At 31.4% G+C, this 25,411-nt stretch overlaps 2 pseudogenes across 1 annotated transcript; both read right to left on the reverse strand.

Annotated features, from left to right (window-relative positions):
• Positions 1-831: 831 nt before the first annotated feature.
• Positions 832-18,719, reverse strand: LOC146911864 (uncharacterized; annotated as a pseudogene). The gene is made up of 4 exons (XR_015014638.1): positions 18,073-18,719; positions 17,307-17,479; positions 1,805-2,536; positions 832-1,605 (listed from the first exon to the last, which is right to left on the reverse strand). The product of XR_015014638.1 is annotated as an uncharacterized LOC146911864 (transcript).
• Positions 18,720-20,117: 1,398 nt separating this feature from the next.
• On the reverse strand, positions 20,118-21,732 carry LOC146911865 (prohibitin-3, mitochondrial pseudogene; annotated as a pseudogene).
• Positions 21,733-25,411: the final 3,679 nt, after the last annotated feature.

Consider the following 25,411-nt stretch of genomic DNA (forward strand, 5'->3'; position numbering starts at 1 on the left):
CAAAACTCTAAAGGTTCATTGTTAAACACATTTTGTTCCAACAATCACCTCCTTAAAAATGGAGGAGATCAACTGATGATCTCATTTGATTTTCTTGATTTTTATGCGTCCACCTACATTGACCAATTTTTATGCGTTCAAGAGTGTGCATACGCATCCCCGTGAGCTTAGCTCAGTTGGTAGGGATATTGGATATTATATGCAGGGGCCGGGGTTTGAACCCCGAACACCCCACTCCTCCACAATTAAATTATGTGAGTTCTAGCCACTAGACTACTTGACCAAAAAAAAAAAAAGAGTGCATACGCAAATCCAATTTTTGTAAATACATTTGCCTTGATGAGCCCATGGTTTTTTTATTGTTACATGTAAATACATTGAGAGTTGCTTTTCTGACAAAGAACACTTCCAATTGACACATGGAAATGACCTTAATACCCCCAGCGGTTGTTAACTGCCGCTGGAAAACAAGCCGGTAGTTAACTACCGTTGAGTGCCAGCGGTTGTTAAAAACCGCCGAAGTTGAGTGTAGCGGTTGTTAATTGCCGCTACGTGCTTAACATTTTTCCAGGAGCTCATTTCCATCTTCCTTATTTTGTGTTTTTCCTAACCAATTTTAACTTTCATTTTCATCTAAATTTTTTATCAAATAACCAATTGAAAAATCTTCTAAAATTTTCATCTAATAATACATAAACATATTCATCCAATATTTAACAGGAACATGGTTAAATTAAAACGCAAGAAATAATATATAACGAACGTACGTATATGTCATAAAAATAGGAAAATGTACGGAACATGTCATAATAATACATCATGATTATCATACTCAAAAAATACATAAAAAAATCCTAATACTAATCAGCCCTGCCTAGCCTGCCTCTGCTGCCCCCTGCGCCGCCTGGAAATCTGATAAGTAAGGACAGGCTCAGTAGCACTAACTATCCGCAAGACCTCCTAGACAACCTCCTCTTTGGTCATCTCGCCATGCCTGGTCGCAATATCTCGGGCTATGTGCGCCACATCCCGGACGATCGTCAGTGTGTCAGGCATCTCCCTGGCATGCTCCTCCTCAATTAGCTGCTCCACATTCGCCGGCCTGGGAGGGGATCCCTCATCAGGTGGGAGAATGCGAGGGTGAGAGACTGTGGCATACCAAGCCATGTAGTCAGGAACATGATGCCATGGTGTCTGACACCCATCTACCCAACCACCTACTAACCATGCAGCAGCGTCCATCAACACAGTAGTCAGCATCTGTGTAGGCACCTGAGGGACAGCTGAAGGATGTCTGGGAATGTCCTGCACAAAGGAGAACTGCCTCTTCACCCGCTCAGGCAAATGACGGTACACCCTTTCCTTCCCGCACATGAGCCATCTAGAGTAAGTGCACAACATCTGAAATGGGTGGACGTCTCTGCGATCACCATAGGTAGAAAACCTGACGTCATCCACCTCCATGTGATCCATGCATGATCGGTAATGGTGCACACTCGTATGGCCTTTGGTAGTGAGCCATCTCCCAGCACATGGTGTCCGCGGGTCCCAATCCAGGTTACGCCTCCTTGGGTAAGGACCTGGCAAATGCTCCAAAATCCATCCCTGCAACAAAATAAATAATAGTCTAACATTATAAATAATAGTATAACATTATAAATAATAGTCTAACAAAATAAATAATAGTCTAACAAAATAAATTATTCGAGTTAAATATTCAATAAATCTAAAACATTATAAAATAGTCTAACATGATAATAAAATTTATAAAATAAACTCATAAAGAAATTAAGATAAATATTACCATCAAAAGAGTCGCAGAGCCAGCCATCGTTCTGTTATTCAAGATAACAGAATCATCCAGATAATCATAGAGGTAGGCTAAGGTCATCCCTCCCCACGACCACTTCCCAATCGCCCCCAAGTCCGCCATGCAATCCAGATATATCAAGTCGATGTGTCTGTTCGTTTTGTTAGTGAACAGCGCACAACCGACAAGATATAAAAGGAAACTCCTCACACAGCACGCCCTCCTCCTGGCTCTCTCCTGCATCTCCTCCCTCGACTGTGGACGCTCAAGCCGTCTAGCCTCAGTCAGGTGCTCCTCATAAACCCGCTTCAGTGCGGGATAACTGATATGACCAGGAGATTCATCCCTAACCTGATCTCTGGCATCATCATCTGACATGCCCAGCAACCTAGTCATCATATCAATCGATCGGTCCCGATCCATCGACTCATTGTGCTCCAACATGCGGCCATAAATAGGAATGTGCAGAAGATTATGCACATCGTCCAGAGTGATTGTCATCTCCCCCACAGGTAGATGAAAACTACTCGTCTCCGTGTGCCACCTCTCGCATAGAGCACGTACCATCGCATGGGTCACAGTCGAATACCCAACGTGTATCAAACCAAGGAGGCCAGACCCCTCCACAGGCTCCCAAAACCATCTCAAAGCCTCCTCCGGCTTATCAAGCTCCTTCAACCTCTTCCCTGCGTTTACGCACTTATAACCCGCTTGATCATGCCACATCTGAAATTCAAGTTAAATAAGACATTGTCACTATTTTAAATGATTCAAAAACTTACGCTACGTTATATTAATTAATTAAATCACTTACGCTACGTTATATTAATTAATTCAATCACTTACGCTACTTTATATTAATTAATTAAATCAGTTACGCTACGTTATATTAATTAATTAATTAAACAACTTACGCTACCTAATTTTAATTAATTAAATCACTTACGCTACGTTATATTAATTAATTAAATCACTTACGCTACGTTATATTAATTATACAAAACTGCTTATTTATGCAAAACAACTTATTCAAAACAAGTTATTTATACAAAACAGCTTATTTGTGCAAAATAGCTTATTCAAAACAGCTTATTTATACAAAACTGCTTATTACGAATTCATTTTAAAAAACAACTTATTTATGCAAAACAACATATTTATGCAAAACAACTTATTCAAAACAACTTATTTATGCAAAACAGCTTATTCGAAACAACTTATTTATACAAAATAGCTTATTTGTGCAAAACAGCTTATTCAAAACAACTTATTTATACAAAATAGCTTATTTGTGCAAAACAGCTTATTCAAAACAACTTATTTATACAAAACAGCTTATTTATGCAAAACAGCTTATTCAAAACAGCTTAGTTATACAAAACAGCATATTCCGATTTAATTTTAAAAAATAACTTATTCAAAACAGCTTATTTATGCAAAACAACTTATTCAAAACAGCTTATTTATGCAAAACAACTTATTTATGCAAAACAACTTATTTATGCAAAAACAGCTTATTCGAAACAACTTATTTATACAAAATAGCTTATTTGTGCAAAACAGCTTATTCAAAACAACTTATTTATGCAAAACAGCTTATTTGTGTAAAACAACTTATTCAAAACAGCTTATTTATGCAAAACAGCTTATTCGAAACAACTTATTTATACAAAATAGCTTATTTGTGCAAAACACCTTATTCAAACAACTTATTTATACAAAACAGCTTATTTGTGCAAAACAGCTTATTCAAAACAACTTATTTATGCAAAATAGCTTATTTGTGCAAAACAGCTTATTCAAAAAAACTTATTTATGCAAAACAGCTTATTTGTGCAAAACAGCTTATTCAAAACAGCTTATTTATGCAAAACAGCTTATTCGAAACAACTTATTTATACAAAATAGCTTATTCAAAACAACTTATTTATACAAAACAGCTTATTCAAAACAACTTATTTATTCAAAATAAGTTGTTTTGTATAAATAAGTTGTTTTGAAGAAGCTGTTTTGCACAAATAAGCTATTTTGTATAAATAAGTTGTTTTGAATAATCTGTTTTGCACAAATAAGCTATTTTGTATAAATAAGTTGTTTCGAATAAGATGTTTTTGCATAAATAAGTTGTTTTGCATAAATAAGCTGTTTTGAATAAGTTGTTTTTGCATAAATAAGCTGTTTTGAATAAGTTGTTTTTTAAAATGAAATCGGAATATGCTGTTTTGTATAAATAAGCTGTTTTGAAGAAGCTGTTTTGCACAAATAAGCTATTTTGTATAAATAAGTTGTTTTGAAAAATCTGTTTTGCACAAATAAGCTATTTTGTATAAATAAGTTGTTTCGAATAAGATGTTTTTGCATAAATAAGTTGTTTTGCATAAATAAGCTGTTTTGAATAAGTTGTTTTTTTTTTGCATAAATAAGCTGTTTTGAATAAGTTGTTTTTTAAAATGAAATCGGAATATGCTGTTTTGTATAAATATGCTGTTTTGAAAAGTTGTTTTGCACAAATAAGCTGTTTTGTATAAATAAGTTGTTTTGAATAAGCTGTTTTGCACAAATAAGCTATTTTGTATATATAAGTTGTTTTGAATAAGCTGTTTTGCACAAATAAGCTGTTTTAAATAAATAAGTTGTTTTGCACAAATAAGTTGTTTTGTATAAATAAGTTGTTTCGAATAAGCTGTTTTGCATAAATAAGCTGTTTTGAATAAGCTGTTTTGCACAAATAAGCTATTTTGCATAAATAAGTTGTTTTGAATAAGCTGTTTTGCACAAATAAGCTATTTTGTATAAATAAGTTGTTTCGAATAAGCTGTTTTTGCATAAATAAGTTGTTTTGCATAAATAAGCTGTTTTGAATAAGTTGTTTTTTAAAATTAAATCGGAATATGTTGTTTTGTATAAATAAGCTGTTTTGAATAAGCTGTTTTGCATAAATAAGCTGTTTTGTATAAATAAGTTGTTTTGAATAAGCTGTTTTGCACAAATAAGCTATTTTGTATAAATAAGTTATTCAAAACAACTTATTTATTCAAAATAAGCTGTTTTGTATAAATAAGTTGTTTTGAAGAAGTTGTTTTGCACAAATAAGCTATTTTGTATAAATAAGTTGTTTTGAATAATCTGTTTTGCATAAATAAGCTATTTTGTATAAATAAGTTGTTTCGAATAAGATGTTTTTGCATAAATAAGTTGTTTTGCATAAATAAGCTGTTTTGAATAAGTTGTTTTTGCATAAATAAGCTGTTTTGAATAAGTTGTTTTTTAAAATGAAATCGGAATATGATGTTTTGTATAAATAAGCTGTTTTGAAAAGTTGTTTTGCACAAATAAGCTGTTTTGTATAAATAAGTTGTTTTGAATAAGCCGTTTTGCACAAATAAGCTATTTTGTATAAATAAGTTGTTTCGAATAAGCTGTTTTGTATAAATAAGTTGTTTTGAATAATCTGTTTTGCACAAATAAGCTATTTTGTATAAATAAGTTGTTTCGAATAAGATGTTTTTGCATAAATAAGTTGTTTTGCATAAATAAGCTGTTTTGAATAAGTTGTTTTTGCATAAATAAGCTGTTTTGAATAAGTTGTTTTTTAAAATGAAATCGGAATATGCTGTTTTGTATAAATAAGCTGTTTTGAAAAGTTGTTTTGCACAAATAAGCTGTTTTGTATAAATAAGTTGTTTTGAATAAGCTGTTTTGCACAAATAAGCTATTTTGTATAAATAAATTGTTTCGAATAAGCTGTTTTGCATAAATAAGCTGTTTTGAATAAGCTGTTTTGCACAAATAAGCTATTTTGCATAAATAAGTTGTTTTGAATAAGCTGTTTTGCACAAATAAGCTGTTTTGTATAAATAAGTTGTTTTGAATAAGCTGTTTTGCACTAATAAGCTATTTTGTATAAATAAGTTGTTTCGAATAAGCTGTTTTGCATAAATAAGCTGTTTTGAATAAGCTGTTTTGCACAAATAAGCTGTTTTGCATAAATAAGTTGTTTTGAATAAGCTGTTTTGCACAAATAAGCTGTTTTGTATAAATAAGTTGTTTCGAATAAGCTGTTTTTGCATAAATAAGTTGTTTTGCATAAATAAGCTGTTTTGAATAAGTTGTTTTGCATAAATAAGCTGTTTTGAATAAGTTATTTTTTAAAATTAAATCGGAATATGCTGTTTTGTATAAATAAGCTGTTTTGAATAAGCTGTTTTGCATAAATAAGCTGTTTTGTATAAATAAGTTGTTTTGAATAAGCTGTTTTGCACAAATAAGCTATTTTGTATAAATAAGTTGTTTCGAATAAGCTGATTTGCATAAATAAGTTGTTTTGTATAAATAAGTTGTTTTGCATAAATAAGTTGTTTTGAATAAGTTGTTTTTTAAAATGAAATCGTAATAAACTATTTTGTATAAATAAGTTGTTTTGAATAAAAAAAACTTTAAAAATAGTTTTTTTTTTAAAAAAAAAACTTTAAAAGAAAATGTTTATAGAAATTTTGGGGCTTGGGGGCTTTTGATTTGTGGGCTTGCATGAATGTGGGCCTTTTAATCTTGTGGATTTTTAAGCCCCATTACTATGTGGGCTGGGGCCAAAACTTCAAGGCCCCATGATATTGACACCTCTAATAAATATAATAAGGGTTTTTCCTTTTTGGACCAAGAATCTAGTAAGGGTTAGAACTTATAACTAGTAAGGATTGCAATATATAATATTCATTCCCGTGTGACATGTATGATTCAAAGAATCATATTTAATACATGAATGATGAGAGAAAATGTAATATTTTACATGATATATCGGTGGTTTCATGTGCATGTAGTAGTTGATGGTTTCCATTGCGAGAATCACAATCCTTGTGAAACTAATCTCACCTAACCACATGTTGAAATTTTACTTGCCTTTTGTTTTTACCACATACAATAAGGGTTTCCTTTAAATAACAATTGATCCTTACATAACCAACACATGTGACAAATTAATTTCATCCCTTCTCCATTGTTTGATTTACATTATTCTCATGACGTTCAATCCTAGCCATTCAAGAAAAGCACAATTTGTGACACCCTTTTTTCATCAAGCAAAAATTTACAAATTCTTCATCTAATTCAACTAACCCATTTTTCCCCCCGCAAGGTTCACCTTAAACCAATGGTACTTTCACAGCAAAAAAAAATGTTTTTTGGGTTTAAGGGCAATAATGGACAATTTTTTTGAGTTATGTATCAATATCTTATGGGTGAAACTTAAAGAAAACTGTTTTTTTTTTCCTCCTATAGTTCTTAAAAGCTCCACACAATCATTTTTTTAATTAAATTTTTTATCCTTTCTAGATTAACCATGTAGTTTATCTGGATTGACAATTTGAATATGATTCAAAATGCTGAAAAATTTGAAATATTTTTCACATACGGATGTGTAAAAAGTTATAAAATTTGCTTTAAGTAAGCATTTTACAAACATGGATTCACCAATCTGTCAGGATGTGTAAAAAAATCTTTTTTTTTTTTTTTAAGCAAGCAATCTAGTTATTTTTTTAAGCATTTTACACATCCGAATATATTAGTCAATCTTTATAAACATAAGTGCATAGAAGTAGCTCTCAAAATCAAATATATGATTCAATCATAAGCATTGTGAAGAACTTATAAAATATTGACATTGAAACAAGATATCAACCCTGACACTTAAGCATCGATAATTATTTAAGAAAGTGAAAGGGATTGTACGTAAACACGTGTGTTAGTATCATACGAGAGTCGTACATTTTCGGAAAAGCATTCAATTTGAAATGTTGGTGCTACATAGTTAATTAAGAACCATCATTAAAAGTTCTCTAAGATTAAAAACATGCAAAGGTATCATTTTCATTTATTTATTTATTTATTTTGCCAAATATTTGATTCAATCATAAGATTTCATTAGTGTACAGTTACGCATTTACAAGGTATCCTGGTCATAATGTAAATCAAGACATAGTTTCATGTGCATGATATAGTTCCATGTTTCGACCAAGAATAAAACATTGAATTTCTTGAACCCTGTTTATTTAAGAATAAACGGATTTATGCTCAAATACTAAAGCACTAATTCCAGCATTACAAAGAGAAAAGGAATTTCTATTGAAGTCATTTTTAGCATTTCTCTCATTGTTTCTCCCTTAAACTAAGCATAGACTTGAAATTGATTATTTGGTCTACTAATTCAACAATAAATAAATTAATCAATGAAAAACTATTATTTGCTTCTTCTTTTTTTCCTTTCTTAAATCAATCTAAGTTGCTAACAAGATTCAACCTTCCCTCAAAAAAAAAAAAAAAAAAAAACAGATTCAACCCATGCGGTACATATATAACTCTACTGATTAAGAGTTGGTAATGTTCAACCCACGTGCCAAAGGCGAGCTTTGGAATTTGTGATAAAAGTTCATAAACATACTCCCTCCGTCTCTAAATAATAGTCGTTTAAGGTTTATGCACGGGTATTAAGGAAATGATTAATTGTGTTGATTTTGATGGTAAAATTAGTATCATTTACTAAAACACCCTTATTAATTGTAGTTAGTGGAGTAGTTAAGTTGGATGAAATTCAATAAATAAGGGTATAATATTGGAAAAAAAAATAATAAATGTTGCATTGGTATTCTAAAGTGACAATTATTTTGAGAAAAAGAAAAAATGGTAAAGAGACAATTATTATGAGACGGAGGGAGTAATTGTTAAGAGTTCTACCATCGAGTTAGATTCAAATAACGTAAGAAAGGTGGCACCAAAGGGCCACGCGAACGAAGAAACGTCTCGAGAGCTTCACTTTTTTCCTTAGGGAAATGATATCGGCATTCCACGATGTCAGTCAGTATAGAATTGTCTACCTCCTCTTGTGCATACAGCTTCTTCTCAAAATTCCTGAATTTGTATCAATACTCCCTCTGGTCACATTTATAAGCAAAAAACCATTTTTAGGTTCATTCAACACCTAATGTATTTGGTCTATAATATATACCAAATACATTAAGTATTCAATGCACCTAAAAAGTAGTTTTTTGCTTATAAATGTGACCGGAGGAAGTACATGAAAATGTCATTCAACATCCAAACTCTCATAACCTATTTATACCACTCAAAAGTAGGTTTTTATGAATAATCAAATTATGTATCAAAAAATAAATAATCATCATTTATAATTATAATTTTACAGGTTCTCCTTAAAAAATTTCCCTCCAAAACTCTAATTCTTTTAATTAATTATTAAATTAAAAAATAGAAATAATAACTTATATATCCCCCACTAACTCTTGTCACTCACATACAACACATAAAAAAACTTTTATTATCCCACTAACCCCCGATTCTCATGACCAAATTATCCACAAACAATTGCAACCGTTACACGGTATAAATGAGTAAATTCATAACCAACAAACTCTTCGGACCACACCTATTACATGCAACTGTTACAACAATTGCATGTTTAGTTTCCTCATTTCTCAATACATTTCTATTTTTCTTTGTTTGTTATTTCCTTCTCTCTTCATGTATCATCTCATCATTTCATTGTCCTTATATTAGAGTTGTTGTTTATTGATTCTTATTTTTTATTTATTTTTTAGAGATAGCACTTTTGATGAATGCACACAATATTGGATGGGAAAGTTCAACAACTTCTTTAGTCATTCTTATCACATGTTATTACTTTCTATAATATTTGGTTTTCATTTTGCAACGTTTGGTACAATATCTTAGTCCAACTTTTTTCTCTTGAGGATTTCACTTTCATTTTTCTATATTCCTTTAGATTTGATTTTAATCTGTTTGATACAATCTTAATCCTACTCTTTTGTATAATTGTGAAACCCATTTTTATATTGTTCTTGTTTTTTCTTTCTATACATTAATTACGAAGAGATTTTACAAATGTGTGATTTGTTTTAAACAAAACAAAAGGTACAAGAGAAGGCAAATCATCCCAGCTATATTAGCATCCTACACAATCTACAACAACTTTTTTCTCCCTTACTCTCATTCTATTAATTAAATTATAAAAAAAATAATTTATTGTTATAATCATATGCCTACCCTGCCTCCACAACTCTATTGTTATAATCATACAAGTTCTACCATAACTTTTCCCTTCAAAACTCTCATTTTATTAATTAAACTAAAAAAACATTTATTATTATAATTGTATAACTACTCACCCTCCACAACTCTATTTCTCTCTTTTAATTAATTAAATAAAAAATTAGAAATGAGATGAGAAACTGAAGAAAAAAAAGATTAAATAATGGAGAGAAAATAGGTACCCATGATATAACCAACATTTTAATTTTTTTTAGTTTCACAACCCTACAAATTCTCCCATAAATAGAAAATCATTTAATTGTGTGTGTAATTTTTTCATTAAAGTCATATGTTCAATAAAGTTGTGATACACTACAAGATTATTATAATTTGTGATATTCAATCCAAAAAATAATTTGTGCATGTTTTTAATAGGATATAACTATTAAAATAATGCATGTTTTTAATTACAAAATTTCTTATGCATGACAATAACGATTCGAACAAGCTCTACAAAGTTTTTTTTATTCTATTTTCATTTCAATATTCTACCTCTCTTATGTTTCATTTATTTTTCATTTGAGAGTGTGACACACATTACATTTAAGTTTTTTTTTTTTAACCATGTAAGTAGTTTATTTAGCTTATTTGTCAATTTTATACCATTTTTATTTTTATTATTCAAATAATAAAAAAATATATTAGAACAATTAAGTTATATTCTTACTTAAAAAAATCTTATATTCTAAATTGAAAGAAAAAACTAATATAACAAACATTTATATCAATATATATATTCTATAATGTTTCTGTAAACTACAATAATTATCAATAATAAAACTGGCCAGTGCATCGAATGCATAGACGTCTAGTTAAATTATAAAATTGATATGTTATTACAAAGCCACATCAATATTGTAAACAAAAAAGCCACATCAATATCATTTTGAAGGGAAAAAAACTTCCTTTACATAACTTGATCTTTTATATTGTGTCATGCATTAAATTAAGGCTTAAATAGGCAAACCGTCCCTGTAATTTGGGAGCGTTTTGATTTTCGTCCTTGTAAAAAAAAAAAATTTAATTACATCCCTGTAAAAAAAATTTTGTTTTAAAAAGGTCCCTGGCCCCACTTTTTTGCTGACATGGGATGCCTTTGGCCACGTGGCAGTTGCTGACTGTGCAACTTTTGCCACGTGGCGCTGACGTGGCATGCCACATAATTAATTTTTGTTTTTTTTTCAAAATTCTGAAAAATCATTTTTTAAATTAAAAAATCCGAAAATAAATTTTAAAATCATAAAAAAATTAAAAAATCGGAAACAAATTGAAAAAAAATCTGAAAATTAAATTTTCGATTTTTAATTCTGAAAATTATTTTTTTAAATTAAAAAAATCTGAAAATTAAATTTTCGATTTTTAATTAAAAAATACGTTTTTATCAAAATTCTGAATTTTTTTTAAATTTTAAAAATCTGAAAATAAATTTAAAAATCATATTCTGATTTTTTAATATTACGATTTTTAAAAATCATATTCTGAAAATTCTTTTTCGAAATTAATATTTCGATTTTTAAAAAATCAGATTTTTTCATATTTTTCGAAATTATATATTCTGATTTTAAAAAATTATATAATTTTCCATTTTTTTCATATTTCCAAAAAATTATATTTTTTAAAATTATATAATCGGAAATTTTTTTCGAAATTATTATTATGATTTTTAAAAAAAATCAGATTTTTTTAATAATTTTTGACTCTCCAGTTGATATTCTAAGCGACAGGCTAAACAAAAAAACAGACAAGTTCAGTGTATTATCAACTGGGAAATCATATTGTTTAAGGATTTCATAGACTGATTCTGTTGAATTATCGTTTAGGATTAATGCATGTGAAAGTGTTAAGTAGACCAGAATAGGAAGAATTTTGTGTATTTCGAAAAAATTTAATTTTTTTTCAGTTTAAAAATAAATTTTAAAAAATAAATTTTCAGTTTAATTATTTGAATATTTGTGTATTTAAAAATTTAATTTTCAGTTTTTTTCTGATTTTTTCATGATTTTTAAATTTATTTTCAGATTTTTTAAATTTTTAAAAAAGAATTTTCAGTATTTCGAAAAAAATTTAATTAAATATGGAAAATTTAATTTTCAGTTTTTTATTAAATATCAAAAATTTAATTTTCAGTTTTTTTCAGATTTTTAAATTTTTTTATGATTTTTAATATTATTTTCACATTTTTTTAATTAAAATTTTTTTTTCTGAATTTTGAAGAAAAAAATTTAATTGAAAATCGAAAATTTAATTTTCAGTTTTTTTTTTCGATTTTTAATTTTTTATGATTTTAAAATCTATTTTCGGATTTTTTTAATTTAAAAAAAGAATTTTTAGAATTTTGAAAAAAAATAAACAAAATTTAATTATGTGGCATGCCACATCAGCGCCACGTGGCAAAAGTTGCACAGTCAGCAACTGCCACGTGGCCATAACCATGCCAGCTCATGCTAGAAGTGGGGTCAGGGACCTTTTTAAAACAAATTTTTTTTTACAGGGATGTAATTAAATTTTTTTTTTTTACAAGGACGAAAATCAAAACGCGCCCAAATTACAGGGACGGTTTGCCTATTTAAGCCTTAAATTAAAAGAAAGAAAATAATTTCTTTCATACAAAAAATTCAAAATAAAATAAAAAATTTACAACATGTGCACTATGCCATAATAAACAATGTAGAGTTGGACACGGATAAAAGTAACGACTAATAATGTCCACTTTATGCTTGAAATTACTCTATCTGCACCTGCATTAATTGCATTAATGCATCACTTGCTTATTCATCCGGACAATAATTGAAATTAGATGCAACCAACCGATCAAAATGACGATAGCAGCATTCCACGAAACAAGCTCACTTCTATGACCGATGTTGCACTTGATGTAGCAGTATATATAAATTGAATAGATGCTTCTGTTAACAAGGAGGTCTATTACAACAACAAACAGTGCAAGTTAAAACATAAAAACATAAACAATGAAAAAGAAATCATTGTGTCGTGTCTCGCCATTATTTGTGTCAAAAATAAAAAATATAGCAAGCATACACACAGTAAATGTTTGGCTACTTCGTTAAACCTCTTTTTCCTCTTTTTATCCATATTTGTGTACCTATACATACATATTTACAAATGTTTATCGAATCGGACTACATAAATATACATGTTGATTGATTTATAAGTTTTGGAGAGTGCTATATATAGCGAAAATAACCTCACCCAAGCGTACTTTTAACATGTATAGGCTACTAGCTTTCAATTTTTTTAGTGCACACTAACATTCAATATTTACAAGTTTTTAAACACATTCAATTTTTACAAGTTTGTTTTGTTATTTTTTAGTTTAATTTTGGTTTAATGGCGCATGTTTGGTCTCTGCTGTTTATTTTAAATTTTAAGTTGGTCCCTTATATTTTAAAAGTTTCAAGTTGATTGAAAATGTTACTCACATTGAAATAAGTTAATCCCTTCCATCACTCGACCGTTTAAAGATTCAGGTTGACAATATGAGTGATGAAAATTTAACTTATTTAGAAATTCAGTTTTAATATATTTTTTTATTTTTTTTTGTTTTATTAAACTCAATATCATGTCGCGGAAGGGACTAACTCAACGTGAGTAAACGATTTAGACCAACTTAAACCCTAAAATAAACATAAGGGTTCAAACATGCAATTAAGCCAAAATATGTCTAATTTGTATACATTTAAAGTGTAATTCTTTTTACACTTGCATGCTAAAAAATCACTATATGATGTCACGTTATTAGATAAATTCCTAATATATATATATATATATATATATATATATATATATATATATATCTATATGTATATACATACATATATACATACACACACACATATACATATATATATATATATATATATATATATATATATATATATATTTGGCGTGATTTGATTGAATGTCTGAATAAAAAATTTACACCATCAATACATAAAAGTTAAGGTGAACAAAATTGTATCATGAAGTTTGGTTTGATATATACACATCATTCAATTATTCAGTGTCATATTATATTTTTATATTTATTTATTTAAAAAACATTTGAAAGAATTTTGCCTCTAGGATACCGATACTCAGCCAAACTTTAGGGTATCTCAGAATTTACTAAAAATTAATTTACTTTCTTTTTTATAACTATATTTTTATTTTCTATTCCAATAATAAAAATCATGGAGTATCTCTTCAAAAACAAAAACAAAAAAGGAACCCCTCAAAAAAAAAAGGTAATTGAGTAAGTAACCGCTTTTGCACCTGTGTCATGTGTGATGAGTACTAAGCCAAAACGCAGCATTCCACAAAAATAAATGTCGTGAGTTTATCGTGAAAATAAGTGTCGCGACATTAAGCATTTCCCTTTCAAATATACATGAATGATACCAATATTTCAGAAATGGATTATCATATGAACTAATATTGTATTTTATCATCACGGTTAATTATTATGTAATTTTCAATGTTTTGATGTAGGATATGTGTCAAATTTACATAGTTTTCAACATATATTTTAAGACACTCATTAAAACATGTGATTTTTCCAACTTTATTGTATAGATTCAATTATTAGGGTTTGATACATAAGCATGGTAATTGTCAAAAATCATGACCAAAATCATATAAATCGTATAATTGGTGAAAATTATGAACATCGTAATAGGATTTTGAACTATTTTTTTCCTTTTCTGAGGGACTTGTATATCACAACGCATAGGATATGTTTGCAATTTGTTGGCTCATTCCATTTTTCTCACCAAACTCCCAAAATTTGTAGTCTATATAGCAAAAAAAAAAAAAGAATATCAAGAAACCAAACAAACAAATATTTTTTCCAGGGACTTCTATCAAAATGCATAAAGCGTGTTTGCAAGTTTTTGGCTCATTTCATTCTTTTACCGAAATCCCAAAAATCTTAACCTATAGTATGGGAAAAAAACCTAAAAACCCTACCAAATAAAAATCTTGACTGTTCTTCAAAAAAAAAAAATCTTGACCGAGGAATAAAATTTTGAGCTTTTTTTTATGTCAAGACTTGTATCTCATTGCATAGGTAGATTGTCTCTTCAAGTTTAGGGCCAATTACATTTTTTCACTAAAATCCCAAATATCATATAAATCGTACCGACGAAAATTTTAACCGAGAAATAGAATTTTGAACAACATTACATTCCTAACATTCCCAACATTTGAAAACATACATGCAAAAATCTTAACCGATGAGTATGATTTTGAGCTATTACGTTCCCAACATTTTGTATCACATCTCATTGAGCATGACTACAAATTTCCATCCCATTGCATTTTTTTCACCAATATCCTAAAATTCTTAGTCGATCTATAGTAAGGAAAAATCCCTAGAAATCTTATTAGCGAAACTAATGACCGTTCTATGAAATATTGAACAATTATTTTTTGTGGAATTTCTATCACACCACATATTCTGTAAATTTTAAACCCATTCTACTTTTGTCATGTATGTAAATCCCAAAAATTGAACTCTATATGACCGAAAAAAATCTCTAGAGAATGTGTCAACGAAAATCCTAACCAACCGAGAATTTCATATGGTCTTTATTTTTTCTTTTTCGAGGGACATGATCTATTTCAAACCAAACAAGGTGTGTTTGCAATGTTTTGGCTCATTCTATTTTTTTCACCGAAATCCCAAAATTTGTAGTCTATAGCAAGGAAAAAAATATCTAGAAACCATATTAACAAATATCTTGATCTTATTGCATATATCATATCTTGAACTTATTTAATCTTTTATTTTTCAATGACAATCCTAGTTTGAACAATAAATGAGACAAGGGGCTCACAGGGTTGTTCCTTTTAGGGGGAAAAAAAAAAAGAACTTATTTAATCTTTTATTTTTCATAGTTGAATTATATTTTCATTTACTTTTATGTATTCAATTGGGTAACTTGTAAGGTGAAGGTTGAATTAAGTTCCTCATAGATTGATCATAAAAATGAGCAATAAGGTGTACCATACTAATCTCAATTCCTTTTACACAACTATTCTCATCTAACTAAATAGAGCAACTGTCTTATGATAATACTCACAAAAATGATTTGACACATTTTCTAGCTTCATTCCAAGTCAATCTATACTCATGTAATGAGTCACATTCTAACGGTTAATATTTGAGGACACAATCAACAAGATTTTTTTTTTTTTTTTACTCAAAATCGAAGAGATGAACTTTTTTAGGGAAACTAGTGCACTTAACTATATAGACTAATTTCTCGAGCCAATAAAACCGTAATGGGTGGTAAAGCTCTCCCTCTAGAGATTTAACATTGTTGTATTCACAAAGCTGGATTCGAACCAAGTCCTCTAGTAATGAGAAGAACTTGAATACTCCTTAAATAGCATTCTAATTATTCTAACAATATTAACAATATTGATCTTGGCATGAAGATCATTATGACTGGTAAGAATATTGAGACTGTTATTAACTCAACACCTGCATCATGATATTATTCATGAAATGAAAATATATCAACCTTTGGAGATATGTAAATCTCTTTGTATTAAAATGTCATCTCAGTAACAATGAATCTCAGCATCGGCAGACCAAACTCAATATAATAGAATATCCATCCCATTGAAATGATACTAGTGATTTATTTATGTCATGTATTCAACCCTGAATAATAGAATCTAATATTGATATACAATATGAATAAGGTACGCAATTGCTTAATACTTATTGATATTGCTAGAAAAATAATAAAGTAAGAATAGCACTTAAAATCCAAGAGGACAAATTCAAATTCACTTATCGTAACTATATATAGACTATAGTATATAGTCTGCTTCGATGACAAGCTAAAAGTGATTGAAATAAAAATAAAAAATTACAAAAACAACAAGACAAGATTAAAAGCAAAAACGACAAAAAATAAAAAAATTACAAAAACAACAAGACAAGATTAAAAGCAAAAACGACAAAATTAAGCAAGTTTGATTTACAGGTGTAGTCATTATAACTTTTCTCATAGAACATACCCTCTTGCCCAAAATTTGTAACATGTAACATGTGAAATTTTTTTCTGCCCCTATCACTAAAAAAAATGATATATCTGCCCCTAGTTGAAAATTATTGCTCTAAATGCCCTTGTTCTTCATTTGAAATGGCGAGCATGACAATTTTTCAACCATCCTCTCCAAGCTTGCAGGCTTTCTCAGACTTTCTCTGTACAACTCTGCGTGTTCCTAATTTAAGTTGGCGAGCATGAATTATTTAAGGTTTTTTCTTGTTCTCTCTTTGAAATGGCGAGCATGCATTATTGTTTTTTTTCATATTTTTTCTTGCTAGTAGTTTGAAATGGCGAGCAATTTGGTTGACAAGAAAAAAAACATCTCTAGTTGCCAAAGCAAGAATATCAGCACAAGAAACTTTGTTTCTGCACTGTGGAACAACATCTAATGCAGCTTTTGCTTTAATCACTATGTCAAAACCATCACCAGCCAATGACAAATTTTCAGGATGATCCTTTTCAGCTTTGTTATTTCCACTTGATGCAACCAAAACTGAAGCATCACAACCCTATAACAAAATAATGCATGCTCGCCATTTTATATGTGGAGCATGGGAAAAAAAAATAAACATGCTCGCCATTTCAAAAAGAGAACAAGAAAAAACCTTAAATAATTCATGCTCGCCAATTTAAATTAGGAACACAAGAGAAAGTCTGAGAAAGCCTGCAAGCTTGCAGAGGATGGTTGAAAAATTGTCATGCTCGCCATTTCAAATGAAGAACAAGGGCATTTAGAGCAATAATTTTCAACTAGGGGCAGATACATCATTTTTTTTGGTGATAGGGGCAGAAAAAAAAAATTTCGTAACATGTTCCCACACATGTATATTTGGTTCCACTTTTTCGAGTATTGTTTGGTCACAACCGCTAATAAATAATATCCTAGGGCACACATACGAATGAAAAAAAAAATTAAAAGAGATTAATAATTAAATCATGAAAAATGATGTTACTAAAATTTTTCTTTTTAATTTTGTTTTCATGTGTCTGCCTAACCTTTTACTATTTTTTCAATATTGATAAAATCAATATCTAGATTTAAACAATCAAAATTTAAACACATATCGTTGCTCCATAAACTGTTACCATTACTTCTTTTTGTGCATGAATAACACGGCTTTGCTTCCTTCTTAAAAAGCTCAATAATGGCAACATCATCAACAATAATGTTGAAATTCTTAGCACGTTGAACAAGAGTTCAGAAATCTTATTACGAAGTGTAAAAAGCTCATTTGCATTATACCCTGCAACAAAATCCTCAAGAACCACGTTAGCAATAGAAGGAAGAACCCTATCATACTTATAATCAAGACCAAGATTCTGAACACTAGTAGAAAGACTTTGAGGATCGGGACCAGAGACAACACAGACAGAGAGGTTCACCGTGTGAAGATCTTTGGTATTGGTGGAGATGCATGAGAATGTGTGAGGACGGGGGCTGATGTCGAAGATGTAGGGTTTTTGAACCCATGCGATGAGGAAATGAGTTCCTTCGCCGACGGATTCTGGAAGAGTGCCACGAAATTGGTCGACGATGACGGCCCGTTGGTCGCTCTTGACGGTGTAGGTGAGGAGTAGACGGTGGTTGCTGTTGCGGCGGCACCGAGACCAAAGGACAATCGTGCCTTTTTGGAGAGGATGGATGCTATTGCTTGGATGCTTCCCATTTTGGAATGAAAAATGATGAGAGAGAGTGAGGGTTTTAGGGTTATACGGTTTTAGGGTTTAAGGAAATAGAGGAAGAGAAGAAGTGAAAACAAGGGTTTTGGTTTTCTTTTACGTGAATTTTTTATTATTTAATTTAAAGAAAATGTAAAATTACTTGCGACATGATGTAGTGAAGTGGCTTGTTGAAGGGGAAAAGGGTGTGACTTGTGGAAGGGGAAAATAGAGTTGAGATAAAAAAAATAAAAAAAAGGTTTGAGCTAAGTGATTATGGGTTGGAGGTCGTCGGTTTAAATCCGGACAAAGTGTTTACAATTAATCTAAAATTGATTAATTGATCTAACAACTAAGTTGGGTTGGGTCAGCTAGGTTTGAGCTAAGGAGAAAAATTGATCTAACAACTAATTACTAATATTTGTCATTGAAAAAATAAAATTTCGATTTTCTCAATTTATAACATCAATTAAATTATTATTAAAAAAATCAATCCCCATTAAAATAGGGACAGCATCACTGTAATAGGAATTCAAAGCTGATCGGATCCATATACAAAATAATTCAAAATAAAATTAAAAATTTGTGCCATAATAAACAATGAAGATTAGGGCATACGGATAAAAGTAACTGCTAACAATGTCGTTTTATGCTTGAAACTACTCTATCTGCATTATGGATCACTTGCTTGTTCATCTCGATAATAATCGAAATTACTCGCGGCCAAAAACGATGATAGCAGCATTCCACAATACAAGGCTCACACCGATGTTGCACTTGATAGTAGCAGTATATATAAGATGCTTCTGTTAACAAGGTGGTCTGTTACGATCAAAGCAGTGCAATTTGAAACATAAAATCATAAACAATGAGAAAGAACATGATGATTGTTTGTATAAGTAAAATGAATTGAAGTTGGGAGTGTATTACCAACTGAAAGTGTCAATTGAAGTAAAACGTTTTGTTTTTTATATTTCATTCTTAAGTAGAACGTGCTGAAAATATTTAAGAGATAAAAATATAATTAACTCTACATCAACGATAACTTGTCCCGTGTATATTAATTATTTTTACTTCGTTGAGGAAATTTCTATTTGCAAGTTAACAACGATAACTTGTCAGTTAATTATCTTCGATGAATTTTACGCGAAGGATTAAGAGCCATGAGCAAGTTCTCTACACTAAAAAGTTCAAAGACATTAGGAGACTTAGCCAACATAGATGTCACTTCTCAGGCATCCTTAAAACTCCTGAGATTAATAAAGTATGTATCAAAGTTGTCACGGCACGGATATTGAATCATAGAACTTGCATTTGACACGTCTATCTTTTTCTAATTGTTCTTTGTTTATCGATAATAACTGATAAACAGACAAAATTAATTATTATAAATAAACAGACAAAAATTAGAAAAGGACAGGCGTGCCAAAGGCAAGCTTTGGAATTTGTTGTAAGGTTCATAAATATAATTGTTAAGAGTTCTCAGGTAAGAAAGGTGGCACTTCCAGAGGAGCTAATGGAAAACGAAGCATCGCCTGCCTGGTCAAAGGGCCAAACGCCGAACGAAGAAACACCTCGAGATCTTTACATTTTTCCTCGGGGAAACGAGTTCGGCATTTCATGATCTGAATCAGTATAGATACTTCTACATCATCCTCTTGTGCCAGCAGCTCATGTGCCAGCAGCTTGTTCTCAAAATCCCTGATAATGGATCATACAGAGAATCAGTACATGAAAATGCTGCCACTTCATGATTAAGTAGAATAGATTAGTTAGTTGGTTAGAGGTAATGAGTGAGGGTCTAAAGCCTATTTGTACGTTAATGAAATTGTTACGGTTATTTTAGAGTATATGTTAGTAAATTAATTAGTTAGTTGCAGTAAGCTAGTGAAACACCAATTGGTCCATGAAATAGTAGGCACAAACAAAATGGTCACTGAAATGAAAAAAATTGACAAAAACATCTTGATATGATGTTATTTTTAGTTAGCAGATATCTCAGATTACTCCCTAAAGTCACTTATGAATATCAAATTCATCCTTATATTTGTTATTTCATTATAATCTTAACTCTATTCAAATGTATGAACTAAAATAAACAGTTTACAATTGAGTAAATACCCACCCAATTCAGTCTCTTTGATGTAAAGCAACATCATCAAGTTAGTCATATTGATTATTTTTATTTTTATTTTTATTTTGCTAATAACAAGTCAATAAATTCAACTCTTCAATACAACTCTTAAGTAAGTTACAAATCCAAGAGGCTCACTGGGATAGCGCTTACGGAAGTACTTACAAATCACCTAACAAGGTTTTCACTCCGTCAACTGGAGTTGAACACACTCTTGCATGTGACTCAACTGATTACCAACTAAACCAACCTTCATTGGCTTATTAATAAAGATTATCAATATTTCAAAAGAAATGATTCTTAAATTGTAAAATTCTAGATCAATTATAAAATGCATGCATGTAGAAGTGAATAAATTCAACTCTTCAACAGAATGATAATAGACAAATAAATATTTACCTAGAGATATGAGTAATGTCAACCTCATCAATAAGAATATTGAAATCCTTAGCACGTTGAACAAGAATATCCCTAAGAAGAGCAGAAAACCGAGAACGACCTACAGAAAGTCTTCCCGCACTCAATTGACCTACAACGGCCTCGAGAGACTCATTAGCAATAGAAGGAAGAACCTTCTCATACTCAAGACCAAGATCCTGAACAATAGTATGAAGATGTTGAGTATCAGGACGACAGACAACACGGAGAGTGAGGTTCACCGTGTGATGATCTTTGGTATCGGCAGAGATGGATGAGAATGTGTGATGACGGGGGCCGATGTTGAAGATGTAGGGTTTTTGAATTTGAACCCATGGGATGAGGAAATGAGTTCCTTCACCGACGGATTCTGGAAGAGTGCCACGGAATCGGTCGACCAGGACAGCGCGTTGGTCGCTCTTGACGGTGTAGAGTGAGGAGTAGACGGTGGTTGCTGTTGCAGCGGCAGCACCGAGACCAAAGGCCAATCGTGCTGTTTTGGAGAGGATGGATGTTATTGCTTGTATGCTTCTCATTTTGGAATGAAAAATAATGAGAGAGAGAGAGAGAGAGTGAGAGAGAGACAGAGAGAGAGAGAGGGGGAGTGTGTGAGGGTTTTATTAGGGTTATACGGTTTTAGGGTTTAAGGAAATGGAAGAAGAGAAAACATAAGGGTTTTGGTTTTTCTTTTACGTGGCTTATTAGAGGCCAGGGGAAAAAGTTGTGACTTGATGAGATAAAAAAAAATGAGGTGAAAATAGTACTTTAATTAAAAGGCAAGAGGACAAATGAAACCCTTGCAACCATGGTATATATAGGACTTGAATCCTCTCCGGTGAGAATCCCCTCCACATCGGATAGGAACGTAAAATTTGCTTATATTTACCTCCACAGAGTCCTCCATAACGTAAGTGAACTCTCTTCAAAAGTTGTAGATGAAGTTGTTGTTTCCAACGAAGCTTTGTTCCCACTACCAACTGAGTTAACTTTAATGGATTTTGGCTTTAATGGAAACCTGTGTCATGTAGTTGAATTTTAGTTTTGATTTTGTAAAAGATTACTACTCTATTTTCATATTTCAAAAATTTAAACCAATTTTTTTGAAACAATCACGCCTCAAAAATTTCCAGTTACACTTAATTTCAATTAAAATGTAATAATAATACCATTATTGTCCTTGTTTAGATAAACTGAGTTTACTTATAAGATGTAAAGGGAAATGCTAACCGGTACCCCCGAGACACTGATTAAGCATACTAAAAAAGAAATTATATATTAATTATTGCATTGAAAATTGTTTAATTAATCCATAAATAAGTCAACAAAGCTTCCTTCCTTTTATGGTAAGAATTTCCTTTTTTTGTATGTTTAACCAGTGCCCGGGGCACCGGTTAGCATAACCCAATAAATATTAATTTTCAACGTTTAGAGTGCATAAACCTAAATTATAAATTTTGAAGTTATAATAAAATTTGTTTTTCAAAAAAATTAAATATTTAAAGTTAAGTTATTTAATTTAAAATGAGGTCAATGAAAAAATAATAAGGATGCTAGATAGACATCAATCTTTTCCACAAATCAAATGGTACATTTTGATTCTTGATATAACTGCAATCACATGGATTCTGAACAAGTTGTCTTCATGCATGGGTACGTTCTTAAAATTAACTTCCTCATGCATGGGTATTTAACTTGCATGTTTTCCATTTTTAGAGTAAAATCATAAAGCAACTTTATCTTTGTTCCTCATTTTTGGCATATAATACAACTTATAATCACAAGCTTTCAAGATCTCTGTTACAACTCCTCCTCTATAATTACAAGCAATCCACCTATATGGAAATTAACAGATAGTGGAAGTATAGCTTGACTTGACCCATCAATTGTACATATGATTCTTGCAGTTAGTGTGTGCTTGGGATAAGGATCACATGTGGCTTATTTTATTGAGTTGAATGATCTAGTTATTAAGGTGCAATCTAATCCATGCGTATATAAATTTGCCAAAGCTCTTTGTTTTTTTAATGAGTAAAAGGGTAATTAAACCCCAACAAAAAAAATCTTAAAACTATAATCAAAATTAAAAATCTTAAAATTTAGATTTATTGTCAAACCAAACTTTCCTATATGATCAGCTATCTGATTGGCTTTTTTAAAGCTATGATTACAAACGACCAAACCTAAGTTGCGATGGATTTGATGAATATTTTCCACTAACGTACGTTGGGGATGAGTTGGAGGACAACCATATTCTGAGTAAATTAATAGAATTAACGAATGAGATACAACTTGAATTCTGGTAGTCACACTATAAAGTTTTTTTAGACAACAATGACATCTTTTTTTACACAAAGATAACAATGATATTTACACATCTCATATTCATCTACACTCATTAAACACATTATTTTACATTCATTCATCTTTTTAGAGCACATTATCAATATATCTTGTATATCACATCACTATGGAAACAATACAGATAACCGATGGGAGCGCCGTCTAGCACCAAACTCCTATCCTATCCATCGTCCTTCAATTCTCTTAGAATTTGTTGCTTTTGATTAGTGTGAATTGCACCAATTCCTTGTTGTTATTGAATTGGTGGATTAATAGGTAATTGTGGGCTTGTTACGTTCGGTGCTTTAATTGTTCCTCCACCAATTTTCATTCAATTGCCATTTAATCTTTGAAGCTTGCTGTTGCCAATTCCGTGATTCATTTTCATCATTCGGTGGTAATTGAATCACGTGTGGTTCCAATTGGCATCGTTACCCATTGTAAATTGAGACTGCGTTCTTCCCTTCCCCACACAGCTGCGGCCATGCCTTTTGACCGGCAGGCTGAGCTGGCCGCACCATCCGCTCCACCAATCTCAACAGCTATGGCGGCTCCTCCACCCAAACCGGTGCAACGTTCCTTCGTGCAAGCTCTGACAGCCGCTCCAATGGCTTCCCCTGATGATAACTTGCCTAAACCTTTAATTAGAGGGGAGTCGGTTAGCATCACAATTACACAGCAAATTTATGAAAGAGGACTGGAGATTTGCAAGCATAACCTAAGAGGTCGATTGGTTCTAAACAAGGGAGACAAGCCCTACACAACCAAAGGATATTCACCTAAAGTTACAAAAGCAGTGGAAGACATCGGGTGAATGGAGCATGAGGCCTCTCGTGAGGGGATTTTTTGAATTCACATTTGCTAGTGACGCTGATTTGCGCATGGTGTGGGCCTCAGGAACCTTACATCTCAAGCCGGGGGTTCTACGATTATTCGAATGGACCAAAGATTTTAACATGAATAAGCATAGGAATACTCATGCTCAAGTGTGGATTCGTTTGTTGGAATTGCCACAAGAGTACTGGATGGATAGGACGTTACGTGAAATTGCTAGTGTCCGGGGCACACCGCTCATTGTTGATAGCGCAACGACCAAGAGACTTTTTGGACACTATGCTCGCATCCTAGTCGACATGGATTTTTCTCGCAAGATGTTTCATGAAATTACGGTTGTAAGGGAAGGATACTCTTTTAATGTCGAGGTGGCCTATGAGTGGCTCCCTGAGTTTTGTTCACACTGCCAAAACATTGGTCATGACGTCACAGTTTGTAGATGGTTTTTCCCCCGCCAGGACAATACGGCTCACAAACAATTAGTTGCACAAGGAAAAAAACCAGTACCAATGAAGAAACAAACATGGATTCCTACTACTGAAAACCCTTTCGGTATAAGGTCATCTCTTGCATTCGCTGGCCCTCAACCTCCAGAACCGATAGCAGCGGTACTTCCACCTCCAGCACCGCACAATTCAGCTACGGCTGTCCCTTCTATTCAGGCAGCCACGGAGGAAGTAGTTCCTTCGGAGGCAATTCCTTTGCAACAATTGGAAACACATCTGTTTTATCTTGGTTTTCGGGTGTCAAACATTGATTACGTTTGAACCTTTTTAACCGGTGATATCTCATTTTTTCTTGGGAAGGGAAAAAGTAAGCAAAACCCTTGAGAATCGAGGTCCGGGAGTTGTTTTCGCTACGGGAAGGTGTTAGGCACCCATAACGATTATAGTAACCTATAGGAATCGTCTTTAATTTCTACGCGCGCTTTAATTTTAAATGCTATTTGAAAGTGTTTATTTATGCCTAAAGGTTTTCTAAGTGAAGAATTGGAGGGAGAAGAATGTGTTTGAATTTTATTTTATTTGAATTGAAGGAATT

The sequence above is a fragment of the Medicago sativa genome, chromosome 6, assembly GCF_051527215.1.
Source record: "Medicago sativa cultivar Bolivia chromosome 6, Bolivia_mono, whole genome shotgun sequence".
Lineage (NCBI taxonomy): Eukaryota > Viridiplantae > Streptophyta > Magnoliopsida > Fabales > Fabaceae > Medicago > Medicago sativa.